This window comes from Schistocerca gregaria, chromosome 8 (assembly GCF_023897955.1).
Source record: "Schistocerca gregaria isolate iqSchGreg1 chromosome 8, iqSchGreg1.2, whole genome shotgun sequence".
NCBI lineage: Eukaryota > Metazoa > Arthropoda > Insecta > Orthoptera > Acrididae > Schistocerca > Schistocerca gregaria.
Window position 1 is genome coordinate 296,657,747 of NC_064927.1, and position 15,587 is coordinate 296,673,333.

General features: G+C 46.4%; 1 pseudogene; it reads right to left on the minus strand.

Moving 5' to 3' along the window:
• Positions 1-12,596: 12,596 nt before the first annotated feature.
• Positions 12,597-12,714, minus strand: LOC126285571 (5S ribosomal RNA; annotated as a pseudogene).
• Positions 12,715-15,587: the final 2,873 nt, after the last annotated feature.

Below are 15,587 nucleotides of genomic sequence, written 5' to 3' on the forward strand. Positions count from 1 at the left end.
TAAGAAAAGTGCACTCAGATTTTATAAACGCTATTGTGCTCCAGAAGATGGCGGACACAACGAATGGCCGATCTCTGTCCTTGTCATTTACAAAGGATTTATTACCAGTTATGAAGATAGGGGGTTGGAATTTTGAAACTGGCAAACTGCCGGGTAACCCGTTTAATGGCTGTGGCCATGCGATTCTAGGCGCTTCAGTCCGGAACCATGCTGCTGCTACGGTTGCAGGTTCGAATCCTGCGTCGGGCATGGATATGTGTGATGCCTTTAGGTTAGTTATGTTTAAGTAGCTGTAAGTCTAGAGGACTGATGACCTCAGATGTTAAGTCCCACAGTGCTCAGAGCCGTAATGATGTCAGTAACACACTATACTCACGTCGGTGGTCCGACGAGCACCTAAATCCCTTTCTCATTTTCAGTAATGGTTCTCTGCATGTGAGTAGTGTGGTATGATAAACGATCGGTTGATTCATCTTGTGATACTGGATCAACTTACTGGGTCTCTTTATCTTAACGTTCTTGAAAACGAGCGTCCTTTATTTTAGGATGAGGTTTATTTGGCTACAAGGACACGTCTGTTATTCCATCCATACTCCTGGAAATGGAAATAAGAACACACTGACACCGGTGTGTCAGACCCACCATACTTGCTTCGGACACTGTGAGAGGGCTGTACAAGCAATGATCACACACACGGCACAGCGGACACACCAGGAACCGCGGTGTTGGCCGTCGGATGGCGCTAGCTGCGCAGCATTTGTGAACCGCCGCCGTCAGTGTCAGCCAGTTTGCCGTGGCATACGGAGCTCCATCGCAGTCTTTAACACTGGTAGCATGCCGCGACAGCGTGGACGTGAACCGTATGTGCAGTTGACGGACTTTGAGCGAGGGCGTATAGTGGGCATGCGGGAGGCCGGGTGGACGTAATGCCGAATTGCTCAACACGTGGGGCGTGAGGTCTCCACAGTACATCGATGTTGTCGCCAGTGGTCGGCGGAAGGTGCACGTGCTCGTCGACCTGGGACCGGACCGCAGCGACGCACGGATGCATGCCAAGACCGTAGGATCCTACGCAGTGCCGTAGGGGACCGCACCGCCACTTCCCAGCAAATTAGGGACACTGTTGCTCCTGGGGTATCGGCGAGGACCATTCGCAACCGTCTCCATGAAGCTGGGCTACGGTCCCGCACACCGTTAGGCCGTCTTCCGCTCACGCCCCAACATCGTGCAGCCCGCAGCCCAGTGGTGTCGCGACAGGCGTGAATGGAGGGACGAATGCAGACGTGTCGTCTTCAGCGATGAGAGTCGCTTCTGCCTTGGTGCCAATGATGGTCGTATGCGTGTTTGGCGCCGTGCAGGTGAGCGCCACAATCAGGACTGCATACGACCGAGGCACACAGGGCCAACACCCGGCATCATGGTGTGGGGAGCGATCTCCTACACTGGCCGTACACCTCTGGTGATCGTCGAGGGGACACTGAATAGTGCAAGGTACATCCAAGCCGTCATCGAACCGATCGTTCTACCATTCCTAGACCGGCAAGGGAACTTGCTGTTCCAACAGGACAATGTACGTCCGCATGTATCCCGTGCCACCCAACGTGCTCTAGAAGGTGTAAGTCAACTACCCTGGCCAGCAAGATCTCCGGATCTGTCCCCCATTGAGCATGTTTGGGACTGGATGAAGCGTCGTCTCACGCGGTCTGCACGTCCAGCACGAACGCTGGTCCAACTGAGGCGCCAGGTGGAAATGGCATGGCAAGCCGTTCCACAGGACTACATCCAGCATCTCTACGATCGTCTCCATGGGAGAATAGCAGCCAGCATTGCTGCGAAAGGTGGATATACACTGTACTAGTGCCGACATTGTGCATGCTCTGTTGCCTGTGTCTATGTGCCTGTGGTTCTGCAGTGTGATCATGTGATGTATCTGACCCCAGGAATGTGTCAATAAAGTTTTCCCTTCCTGGGACAATGAATTCACGGTGTTCTTATTTCAATTTCCAGGAGTGTACTTTCACATTTTAGTCATCACCGTCCAAACCAAACACATGGCTGATGATGAATCACCGGAAATGGTCACGTTTCTTGGTCACCACAGCACCCGAACTTCCTTCGCCTAGATTTTTGTCTGCGGAGTTCGATGGAAGTGAAACCTGCAAGAGGAAGATTAACACTAAAGACGAATTGGTCGCTCGGATTATGACTTGTGCTGCTTCATAAAATAATCTCAAGATGACTTAGGTGGAAGCAGACGTGATTCTGCCAAGAAAATTCGTGGTGCATTGCAGTCATAGGTGGTATCGCTTCCTGGTCCAACTCTGACACCTATAATTTTCTTACATTTACGAACTCATTAATATTATCGACCACGATAGTGGTTCCAGTAATTTAGAATTTTAAGTATTTTATCACATGGCACTCAGTACACCAACACGGATTTTGATGAGATTCGTTATCCACTTATACTGATGACACCAAAGCAGAATGTCCGTTTAATTGAGAAAAAGTCCTTGGAAACATCTCTGGAGTCGAAATGATTCAGAGAGAGGGGAGCAATTAAACATGAGGTTTAAGCCATTACTAGTATAAATGGTTTTAATCATAATTTATACATGGCGTGTACTTTTAAGTAAGTTCCATTCTGAAATGCAAATTAAACAAGTAGACATTTTTCAGCTAATTTATTTTTACGTGAAAGTCTATCCTGCAGTATACTTCCCTACATATTCCCATCAATATAGACGCACTTATCGTATCGTGCAACGAGCTCTGAACACCATCGCCGCTGAAATCGGTCACCTTTGCATAGCTTCCGATAATTTACGCGTTCTGTAAAAATTGCATACAGCATACTTCTTAACTCTTACAAGCGATGGAACGGTATGAAAACGAGTGAAAAATGGTTGAACAAATGTCCATGATGAGAGACGAAGTGGACGACCTTTTGACGTTAGAGATGATTTGATGCAGGAAGTTGAAGAAAAAGTGAGGGAGAACAAACGCTTTATGATTTCAACGTTATGTAATTAATTTCCTGAAGTGTCAAGAAGCGTGTTTTATACAACTGTTACAGAACATTTAAATTACGAAAGTTATGCTGAGGCGGCACGTTTTTACGACTATGGTAATCACAACTAGTTATACGATACTATAACTACCTTAATATTGACGGAAACTATGTAGAAAAATAGATTAAAGAACAGGCTATCATGTAAAAATAGAGTTGCTTAGAAAAAAGTCTATTTGTTTCATTTTTATTCCAGGGAGGTACTTACTTAAAAGACATGCCTCATACTATATTTTCAAATAAACTGTGTTTCAAGGGAATTTCTGAAAATCTGAGCCAATAAAATGCCATCAGGTGTTAGACCACCTCGCACCGCGAGAAAGCAGAGAGAATTTAGCTATCACGGGAACACAAAGGCAGCTGTAGCGTGGTTACGAACTGAATTAATTGCTGGAGTAGAAACTCTACAAAAGTTTGCACGTTATAATCCGCGAAACAATACCCGGTGACACGAGGTTCGCCTCTTGTGAACTTCTGATTTGGAGAGGAACTTGTAGAAGAGTTTCCGGCGTTCGGCAGTGTTTCGTGGTTTATAGCTCCCAAGTGCTTTGCTGGCGACAGACCTGAGGTCACCAAAAGGGACCGTACAGACAGCACGTGCCAACTCTCACAAAAAAAATTCTCCGCACTCCATGGCAGAGATTCTCCTCTGTCTTGTAAATAAAGTTTTAAGGCATAACAGGTTAATGATAAATGGGGTGGGAAAATACGAATCTGGTCCAAGAACTATTTCATACATCTTAAATTAGGCGACCCAACTCACATGAAATTATGCTGCGTATATTAAGGTACGTAATACCTATTTTGGCCCTTTTTGTTTTGGCCTCTAGTTGTAAATACTCAATAGTAAAAATGGATATAAAGGTGACGTTGGAACCACTCCAAAATGCGAACTTCCTTGGTAACATTTTTTTTTTAAACCTAAACTTCTGTACCACGTTAACTTAGTGGGTTACGGCAACTAATGCTAACTGAGACAGTGGAGACATAAACAAGGCAGCTACCGATCAGCGTGAGGATTTTATGTCTTACATTACTGAGTGATAAACTCAATTACCAATATGATCACCCTGGTTGTTGTTGTTGTTGTTGTTGTTGTTGTGGTGGTGGTGGTCTTCAGTCCTGAGACTGGTTTCATGCAGCTCTCCATGCTACTATATCCTGTGCAAGATTCTTCATCTCCCAGTACCTACTGCAACCTACATCCTTCTGAATCTGCTTAGTGTACTCATCTATTGATCTCCCGCTACGATTTTTACCCTCCACGCTGCCCTCTAATACTAAATTGGTGATCCCTTGATGCCTCAGAACATGTCCTACCAACCGATCCCTTCTTCTGGTCAAGTTGTGCCACAAACTTCTCTTCTCCCCAATCCTATTCAATACTTCCTCATTAGTTATGTCATCTACCCATCTAATCTTCAGCATTCTTCTGTAGCACCACATTTCGAAAGCTTCTATTCTCTTCGTGTCCAAACTATTTTTCGTTCATGTTTCACTTCCATATATGGCTACACTCCATACAAATTCTTTCAGAAACAACTTCTTGACACTTAAATATATACTCGATGTTAACAAATTTCTTTCTTTCAGAAACCCTTTCCTTTCCATTGCCAGTATGCATTTTATGTCCTCTCTACTTCGCCCTGGTACGAGAGCAATATTTATTTCCACTGTCCAATCGATCGTGAAATTAGAACACAGATGAAAATTCGATGAAGCTCGAGGCAGACGGCAGGCCGGTGTGGCCTAGCGATTCTAGGAGCTACAGTCTGGAATTGCGCGAGTGCTACTGTCGCAGGTTCGAATCCTTAGGTTGGTTAGGTTTAAGTAGTTCTAAGTTCTAGGGGACTGATGACCTCAACAATTAAGTACCATAGTGTTCGAGGCGTTTCTAGACAGACGTGTTGCGCAGTGTCTTGAGTATGCCAGTCTATTGTGTCACGTCTTACGTTTTAGTTATGAGCGCACAGTGAGCACTTAAAGTTACCTAGAAACGTCACCTGGAAAATGTGAAATGTGAGCTGACATTCGGTTTATTCATGCTGAGGGATTATGCCTGATTCGATGCAACCCCCATATCCTAACTGTGACAGCTAGCTGCGGCTATGGTGGAGGATCTCCGAAGCAGGACTTCAGATCATGATGCCGGTGGTCATCAGAGGAAACTAATGTCAACCGATGACGTTCTTCAAAGACTGGATCAAGCGATTTAAGAAAACCGTCTACGAAGCGCAATTCAGAATAAGTGAAGAAGAATGTTGTTTCCAGGCCCTTTCGTTCCTCACGACAGTTCTTGGCCGTTGCTGCTGGAACAAAGGCATCCTGCAGCGTTTACGGTGGGAAGTGCCTGCTCACCTACCATAGTAGGATTTCCGGAAGGCTTTTGACACTGTACCACAGAAGCGGCTCGTAGTGAAATTGCGTGCTTATGGAATATCGTCTCAGTTATGTGGCTGGATCTGCGATTACCTGTCAGAGAGGTCGCAGTTCGTCGTAATTGACGGAAAGTCATCGAGTAAAACAGAAGTGATTTCAGGCGTTCCCCGAGTTAGTCTTATAGGCCTTTGCTATCCTTATCTATGTAAACGATTTGGGAGACAATCTGGGCAGCCGTCTTCGGTTGCAGATGACGCTGTCGTTTATCGACTAATTAAGTCGTCAGAAGATCCAAACAAACTGCAAAACGAATGAAATATTCACTCTACAGCGGAGTGTGCGCTGATATGAAACTTCCTGGCAGATTAAAACTGTGTGCCGGACCGAGACTCGAACTCGGGATATTGGCCTTTTGCAAGCAAGTGTTGTACCAGCTTTTCTTTTCTTTTTTTTTTTTAAACGATAATGTTTGGAAATAAAATTTAGGATTGCCCAGACGCGAACCTCCGCCCGAAATATCAAATCAAACCAGACAGTGACCCTACTTTTTAATTTGTTTACCGCTTTTTTATTTAACTCTTATTCTTTTTTCCTTTTTTCTTTTTTTATTATTTTTAAGAGTGTTCAGTTATGAGTAGGTGGAGACTAGGCGGGCATGGGTCGGAACGCGAGGCCTGGCCGCAATGCCTCCCCCTCCCGTCCCTGATTCACTCCCTCAAAGTAGCTTTCTATTTTTTTTATTTTATTTTATTATGTTTTTTTTTCACCAGCAACAGGGTAAATCAACAAAAGATCTTTATTGGTACAAACTTAAATGCAACAGAAATGCCACCCTTCCGGCGAAAATAACACAAGACATTATACTCTTACAAGGCGAGCAAATTTTTTTTAATAACAAGGTGTAGGAAAAATTAAGAATAATACAGATGTAAGCTAAGAGGTGTGAAGCAATATACAGTGGAGTGAGGGAAAAACCAGTGTTTTCTGGTATAGTGCATAAAGGAAAGGAGGCGCGTGTCCATGCGCCTACTCCACTGTGACGTAAAGATCGCATGTAGGTAATTGGCGAAGACGGCGCGGTAGCGCGGTCGGTGCTCGACTTCACTATGGGCGGTTTGTAAGTACTGCCAGAAATCAAGGCGTGATTTGTCGCCATCATTATACATGTAGGTGATCGTCCATCCCTAGACCCATACAATCGCACGATTTTTGGTGGCGGGGAAATAAGTATTCTCAGGATGGATAAAAGTCCATGGGTCAATCGAGTCCTGCGGAACGCAGAGGTAACAGGCAACTAACTGTCGGGCAAGTTTCCAGACGTCACTGGTGGCAGCAGTTGATGGACAACGTCATCTACGAGGTGGCAAATGGAACAAAGTGCTGAGTCCGTTAGTCCGATGGCCTGAAGACCATGATTTGTGGCGAATTTTTTATTTGCGACTTGGTATCATGTTGCCCGGACGTTGGCGGGAAGAAAAGGCTGGTGGATATGACGCCAAACCGTGGGCCACCGCTTGGGCGGATGGCTCAGTTCGATATTGCTGTTGGATATGGAAGGAAGCGGTGGGGTGTAAAAATCTTTAGGTCGAGGAGAACGCGTGGTCGGTAAATGTGTGTGAGCATAACTGAAGTCGACGATGAAATAAGAAATGTGTGTCAGATTGTGCTGGATGTGTCCGACTGGTACTGGTGGTGTTAAGGTCGCGGGCAAAACAATTTCCAGCAATCTGCGTGTAAGGGAGGTGCCCCCGTGCCACTGCTTGTGCACGATGGACAGGTACAAGGACGCCGCGCGGAGTCGCACATTGACAAGGCCGAGGACTCCCGCTCGCGGAGTAAGGGTGAGGGTGTCGTAGCGGACCTTAAAGAGCGTACCGGCCGTAAGAAAGTATCCAAAGGCAGCCTGGAGGCTGCTCCAATTGTTAATGGCAGCGTGAGGACCTGTGCGATGTGGACCATTCTGGACGCCACATGTTGATTAAGGTATTGGATACGTTGTAAAGAATCGAGTTGTCGGAGAAGATTTTGTCGCAACGTCGTGCGGATAGTTTGGAGTGCACGCCGAAAATTGATGGCAGCGGAGCGGCACACGGTGGAGGTGAATATGATACCAAGGTATCGTAGTTTTTGTACATACGGGAGAGGTGCTAAGTCGTCGTGTGAGAGGCCGCGTCCAATGGGGAACGACGCGGATTCAGCCACATTCATGTTAGTGCCCGCTGCAGTGCCGTACGTTGATATGAAATCAAGTACCGTGTGTGTTTCACTCCGTGAGCGGATCAAGAGGAGGAGGTCGTCCGCATACGCAAGACATCGAAAACTGTGCTGTCGCAAAGTGAGACCAGAAAGGTGGCTCGCCAGACTCCCGATGAGTGGCTCCAGGCTTATGGCATAGAACAAGGTCGAAAGTGGGCAGCCTTGCCGTACGGAACACCGGATCGCTACTAGTCCCGCCACACGGCCGTTAACCTGAATCAGCGATTCGGCGGTGCCGTACAGGCGCCGGATGACGTCGATAAAGGCTGGTGGAAAACCGATGCGGTTCACCACTGAGAACAGAAAAAGATGCCGCTAAAGGCTAAAGAAAAATCATGACACGTTCATAGGTTTTGTCGACCTGGAAAAAGCGTTCGACAATATAAAATGGTGCAAGCTGTTCGAGATTCTGAAAAAGTAGGGGTAAGCTATAGGCAGAGACGGGTCTCATACAATATGTACAACAACCAAGAGGGAATAATAAGAGTGGACGATCAAGAACGAAGTGCTCGTATTGAGAAGGGTGTAAGACAAGGCTGTAGCCTTTCGCCCCTACTCTTCAATCTGTACATCGGGGAACCAAAGATGGAAATAAAAGAAAGGTTCAGGAGTGGAATTAAAATACAATTAAATTATTTGATGAACGGAATGAACAGTCTAATGAGTACACAGTATGGTTTGAGAGTAAATCGGAGAAAGACGAAGGTAATGAGAAGTAGTAGAAATGAGAACAGCGAGAAACTTAACATCAGAATTGATGGTCACGAAGTCAATGAAGTTAAGGAATTCTGCTACCTAGGCAGTAAAATAACCAATGGCGGACGGAACAAAGAGGACATCAAAAGGAGACTCGCTATGGCAAAAAAGGCATTTCTGGCCAAGAGAAGTCTACTAATATCAAATATCGGCCTTAATTTGAGAAAGAAATTCCTGGGTATGTACGGTTGGAGTACAGCATTGTATGGTAGTGAAACATGGACTGTGGGAAAACCGGAACAGAAGAGAATCGAAGCATTTGAGATGTGGTGCTATAGACGAATGTTGAAAATTGGGTGGACTGATAAAGTAAGGAATGAGGAGGTTCTACGCAGAATCGGGGAGGAAAGGAATATGTCGAAAACACTGATAAGGAGAAGGGACAGGATGATAGGACATCTGCTAAGACATGAGGGAATGACTTCCATGGTACTAGAGGAAGCTGTAGAGGGCAAAAACTGTAGAGGAAGACAGAGATTGGAATACGTCAAGCAAATAATTGAGGACGTAGGTTGCAAGTGCTACTCTGAGATGAAGAGGTTAGCACAGGAAAGGAATTCGTGGCGGGCCGCATCAAACCAGTCAGTAGACTGAAGATTTAAAAAAAAAAAAAAGGCAAAATAACCCCCAAGCAAGTAATGGTTGCAGCGTCCAACAAAGGAGCAACTTCTTCTGAATAGAAGAGTGCCCTGTCGCGTCTGCGGGTGGAGCGTCACAGAGCGAAAATGTTGACGATACGCGTCCCCATGACGATGACGGCCATGCCTCTGGCAGAGGGAAGGTATGTGATATCGGCCACTGGAATGCCTTCTCTGGCGTAGATGGCTACGCCGCGTCCCAGGTGGTCACCAGGAGAAGGATAAGTGTTATACCCCGCGACGTCTGGAAGTGTGGCCAAGTGTACTTCCTGTAGTAGTGCGATATCGACGTCCGACGCCCATATCATCTCTCGCAGCAGTAGAAGTTTCACTGGTGAGCTAATGGTGTTAGTGTTGATCGTAGCTATTCGGTAGGTTTGGAGCCGTACCCCGCCGTGGAGGGGAACCACCGGCGGAGGATGAAGAGCGGCGAGGCAGCGGCGAGTCGTTCCGTGCGCCACCTGACGGCGTTATCAGCGGCGTAACGATGCTTCCGTTGGGGTAACTCTGTCCCCAGCGTGTGGTCCGGGTCCTCATCGACGTCCTCACTCCACACCATTCAAGGCGCTGTCGTTGTGATGGTCGTACGTTCCACTTCGGTCGTACGGGCGGAGGACGTCTCGGCGGGTGTCGCAACGGTGGAGTCCATTGGTTCAGGAGCACCTGAGCGAGCCAGTAGAGTAGGCATCGACACATCCACAGTCGGCGTCGTGTTGTCGTCATTCAGGGGGAGGTGATCCGTCTCGTTCCGAGACCGTACGGCGCAACCTCTTGCGCCTCTTAGGTGAACGTTGTTTTCGGGTTCGTCCCTCCTTGTCGGAAGACGGAAGGGAGTCGCGTCGCTCTGAGAGGAAGGCCATAGCTGGAACGTCAAATGTAGGGGCGTCCATATGTTCAGGTGGGTGGGTGTCGGAAGTCGTCGCTGTTGGTATTGGCGCCGGAGTAGCGTCAGGCTTTGAGCGCGACGTGTCGGCCCGGCGGTATGTGTAGCAGCTGGAAGCGTCACCGGTACATGGTCCGATGGGCGGCGGCCGGTGGGAGGAGATGAGAGCGCCGATGCGTAGGTCATCGGTAAAACCGTCGTCGGAGCCGGAGGTGCCACGGTAGGGGCTGGCAATTGAGTGATTCGTCGCTGAAGACACTCAGATCTGAGGTGGCCTTCTTTCCCGCACCCGGAACAGGTCTTGGGTTGGCCGTCGTATATGACAACCGCGCGGCACCCGCTAATTTGCAGGTAAGATGGCACGTGGCGATGGAGGTCGATGGTGATCTGCCGTACACCGTTAAGAACGGGGTACGTTTGGAATTGCGCCCAGCGTTCGGCAGTGTGGCCATTACAGTGCCATAGGGGCGGAAAGCCGCGATAACGTCTTCCGCCGGAAGCTCGAACGGGAGTTCGGAAACCAATATGGTGCACATTGCTAAGCCGGCATGGTCTACAGTGACCGCTCCGACATTGCCGTCGGCGTGGCAAAAGCGTAATCCATGGCTGGTGTCACGAAGTATTCTTTCACATGCCGCGTCATTGACGACTTTGACGTACACAGTACTGCATAATATGGACAAATGAATGCTCAAGATGTCGGAAGCTGAGATCTTAGCAACGTCGCGCAGGAAGCGTTCCACTTCCAAGGCTTTTGGTCGTGCGTATTCGTTTCAGAAGTTGAATCGTGATGTTGATTTTCGAAAACGGTTGGCCATGGTTCTAGTGCGCGTAAGCGACACGTAAGTGACGGCCGCTGAAATTGAAACATCATCTAGCGTGCGCGCTCCGCAGGCGGAAACAACAACGTCCGCTCTGCACGGCGGCGAAAGCCGGACTGTCCAACTGAGCTACCGAAGCACGACTTACGCCCCGTCCTCACAGCTTTACTCCTGCCAGTACCTCGTGTGGAAGGTAGGAGACGAGGTACTGGTAGAAGTAAAGCTGTGAGGACGGGACGTGAGTCGTGCTTGGGTAGCTCAGTTGGTAGAGCGCTTGCCCGCGAAAGGCTAAGGGCCCTAGTTCGAGTCTCAATCCGCCACACAGTTTCAATCTGCCAGGAAGTTTCAAACTGCAAAACGATTTAGAAAAAGTATTTGAATGGTGCGAAAAGTGGCAGTTGACCCTAAATAACAAAACGTGTGAGGTCATCCACATGAATGCTAAAAGGAACTCGTTAAACTTCGGTTACACGGTAAATCAGTCTAATCTAAAAGCCGTAAATTCAACTAAATACCTAGGTATTACAATTGCGAACAACTTAAATTGGAAACAACACACAGAAAATGTTGTGGGGAAGCCTAACCAAAGGTTGCGTTTTTACTGGAACAACACTTAGAAAATGTAACAGACTTACTAAGGAGACTGCCTACACTACGCTTGTCCATCTTCTTTGAGAATACTGCTGCACGTTGTGGGATCCTTACCAGATAGATCTGACGGAGTACATCGAAAAAGTTCAAAGAAAGACAGCACGTTTTGTATTATCACGAAATATGGGAGAGAGTGTCACAGAAATGATACAGGATTTTGGCTGGAAACCATTACAAGAAAGGCGTTTTCCGTTGCGACGGAATCTTCTCACGAAATTCCAATCACCAACTTTCTCTTCCGAATGCGAAAATATTTTTGTAACACCGACCTACATAGGGAGAAACGGTCACAACGATAAAATAAGGGAAATCAGAGCTCGTACAGAAAGACATAGGTGTTATTCTTTCCGCGCGCTTTACGAGACTGGAATAATAGAGAATTGTGAAGGTGTTTCTATGAACCTTCTGCCAGCCACTTAAATGTGATACACAGAGTATCCAAGTAGATGTAGATTTTCCTACAGTCCGGACTTGGCTCCTACAGATTTTCATCTCTTTGCTCACGTGAACCTGAAATGAACCTCTGGCTACGACAGAATTGTGGCACAGACAATGAGCTCAATACGCGCGTAGAAAACTGGCGGAACGTGCTGGCGGCTTCCTCCTTTGATGAGTGTGTTGGAAAATCGGTGTCATGCTACGAATGACGGAGCGGCGACTATGTACAGGAAGTAGCTGGAAGGCATATCTAAATATTGGAAGCAAAACATTTTTGATTTTCACTGTTGTTCCCATTTTGCGACCGATCGGACTTTGAAAAAGTTATTCTCCGTAACTCAAGTATCATAATCTCTTTTGGCTGTTAAGAGAGAGATGGCGACGGAGAAAGCTGGTAAATGAATATTTCTGAATGGGTGTATCGGTAGTGTGCAAAAGCGGTTGCGTATGTACAAGAGTAAGGAACGAAGATTTACAGTTCAGTGTCCCACTGACGACCCGGTACTTGGAGCTGAATCTCGGAAAGGGGAAGGGTAGAAAAAAAAGCCTCTCTCTCTACAGGCCACAAGTCATCCTCATAGGAGGGGCATGGGGTCAGAACACCGCTCTCCGTGTCGTTGTAATGGTATTCTTGACCGAAGCCGCTACTATTCGGTCGAGCAGCTCCTCAACTGGCATCACGAGGCTGAGTGCACCCCGAAAAATGGCAACAGTTCATGGGAGCATGGATGGTCACCCATCCAAGTGCTGACCACACCCGACAGCGCTTAACTTCGGTGATCTCACGGGAACCGGTGTATCCACTGCGGCAAGGCCATTGCCTTTGGAAACGGGCAGGGGAGGGAAGGAAATAGGGCATATCGTCGTCAAAGGAAATGTTTTAACATTCGCCTTAAGTGGTGTAGGAAAACCACCGTAACTACAACTTCATGACCGAACGTGGTTTCGAGCCGCTCTTCTCGCAAGTGCAGGTCCAGTGCCTTGTCCACTTCGCATCTCATTCCGTACCTTTATTTATTCGTCCGACGTGGAGAGGCATACAGTAATAGTCATCGCTGCGTGTGTGTCGAGACCTGTCTGCTCTTGTCGGATCGTTCCATCGCAATTCTGAAGATCACCTGGAACCTAAATCCCCGCCATGAACTATAAAAACCCTTACATCCAGTCTTTCCTAAATCACTGTAGTGTTGAGTCTCATATTACACAGACGCTAGCAAGCTAACATCTCAAAGATTTATCGGGCCACATGCGGTTCCTCTTCATCGAAATGTCTTGTCTCAAACTCGCCTAGGGGTTGAACCACACGTGTCGCATTACACGCCCTAAGTTAGACACTTGTGACCCTTTGGCGAAATTGTAGCGGGTGGCAAGTTTGTGAACTTGTATGAAACATACAATGTTGACATAACATATAACAACAGTAATAATAATAATATCGGCAGCTAAATTAACGACCCATAAATGATGTAGGCCTCACAGTTGCGATTTGGTTAGAATAATGTTTATTCGGAAAGCAAACTAATAATGAAAGTGGAAGTATTTAGAATTAATATTACACTCGAGCGCATATCCAGTTGACACAGTTTGATCATTCACAGTCTCATTGCGAATTTCAAGTCCAATACTTCTCCCCGTTAACTACGCGAAAAGTTCAGACCAGGTGCGTGGCTGCTCACCGTTCACAAAGTCCCGCTGTACCACACAACGCGAAATTTTCTAAGTCGTCTCATTTCGTAGCTAGCTAAAGACCGACCGTCCGCTTTCGCGTCTCCAGCAACACTGTCCCTCTGGCCGTCCTCGGCAGCGCCTCCCGCGTGTTTAACATAGTCTCTCAACTGACTAGTGCAATTTCCTTTCCAGAAGCCGTCCATCTGATTAGCTACAGGTTAGTCTACATTAATTTACATTTTAACATATTTAAATAATCAAAGCTTGACCACCTTCAAGTTCTAAATAAAGTAACAATAATATCCATTACAGCCGGACGACGGGGCGGAGCGGTTCTAGGCGCTTCAGTCTCGAACCGCCCGACCGCTACAGTCGCAGATTCGAATCCCGCCTCGGGCATGGATATATGTGATGTCTTTAGGTTAGTCAGGTTTAAGTAGTTCTAATTTCTAGGGGACTGATGAACCTCAGATGTTAAGTCCCATAATGCTCAGAACCATTTGAACCATATCCATTACATAATAAACGTTAAAATCTTTTACATAAAACGAATAGAATTTCCTTCTTAGATTTGAATGTTACGGCCAGTAGACTTACTCCAACGTGTTTTCTGATAAATAAATAAAGAGCAAAAAGAACTATTGTGCAATAAACTTAACAACAAATATTCTATTACCTGAAGATGCAAAGAGGTGTCATGCTGACATCGTTCAACGTGTTTTGTGTGGAGGAAATAATGATATGATGCTTAGCTGAAAATACTGATAAGTTAAATTTACTATATCGTTTAAACAAATAAAGTTACAGATTTGATATTTACATCATTTGTCATTTTAATGACGCGCTTCTATATGAAACATCGATCGTTAAGATCGATCAAAGAGTTCAGATTTTAGCATTCAGAACGTTGTTAAAAAACTTCTTAATTTCACTTTAAAAGTAAATCCTAACCTATTATAGATATGATCAATATTCAGATTTTATTGGAATCACCCTGAAAATTTATTATGGATAGTTGATTAAAATTACTGTGGCTCCATTCCCAGAATTCCTACAGAATCAAACATTTTCCGTAAATGTTTCCCTTTATAGCTGCTCGTAGGTCTGCCATATTTAACACTTCTACGTCTCCCTGGCCACAAACAGCTTCTACGGAGTTTCCCTATGGCGTATGTTCTCTCGCTACAGCGTTTAGGACTAATTCAGCACAATAGACGCACGTGAAATTCCCAGTCACGAGGCGAATCTGCACTCTGTCACACGCTCCTGGACGACAGGTTTCGTTTCGCAATCCCTGAAGGCTGACACTTTCAGCCATATACTTAAATTAGAGCGAAATGCTCGTTAACGCACACGCTGAAGGCATTAAATATCGCGATGGAAACGAATATGCACTCATAAAGGTCCTACGAATACAGCACAACATCAGCACTGCATAAAGTCACAAGTGATACTGAAATAAGTGCTCCTGTTATAGAGAAACTCCTGAATCGACGAGGACAACCATGCATCAGGACCTGACTCTGAAACCACTGTGGGATCATGCTTCTTACGAAGCTCGCATTTGTCGAAAATCTCACGCATCTTGTCGGTTTGTCGCTTACAAGACGAATTGAATTGTTGAGTATGAGAATGTTTGTTTTGTGAGGCGCTCAACTGAGTGGTCATCACCACCCGTACAAAGTCCAAATTTTTTTGCAGTCCAATTTTTTCACATTCCAATCTAGCCACTGTCACGACTCTACATCTACATCTACATTTATACTCTGGAAGCCACCCAACGGTGTGCGCCGGAGGGCACTTTACGTGCCACTGTCATTACCTCCCTTTCCTGTTCCACTCGCGTTTGGTTCACGGGAAGAACGACTGCCGGAAAGACTCCGTGCGCGCTCCAATCTCTCTAATTTTGCATTCGTGATCTCGTCGGGCGGTTAACGTAGGGGAAAGCAATATATCTGATACCTCATCCAGAAACGCACCCTTTCGAAATCTGGACAGCAAGCTAGACCGCAATGCAGAGCGCCTCT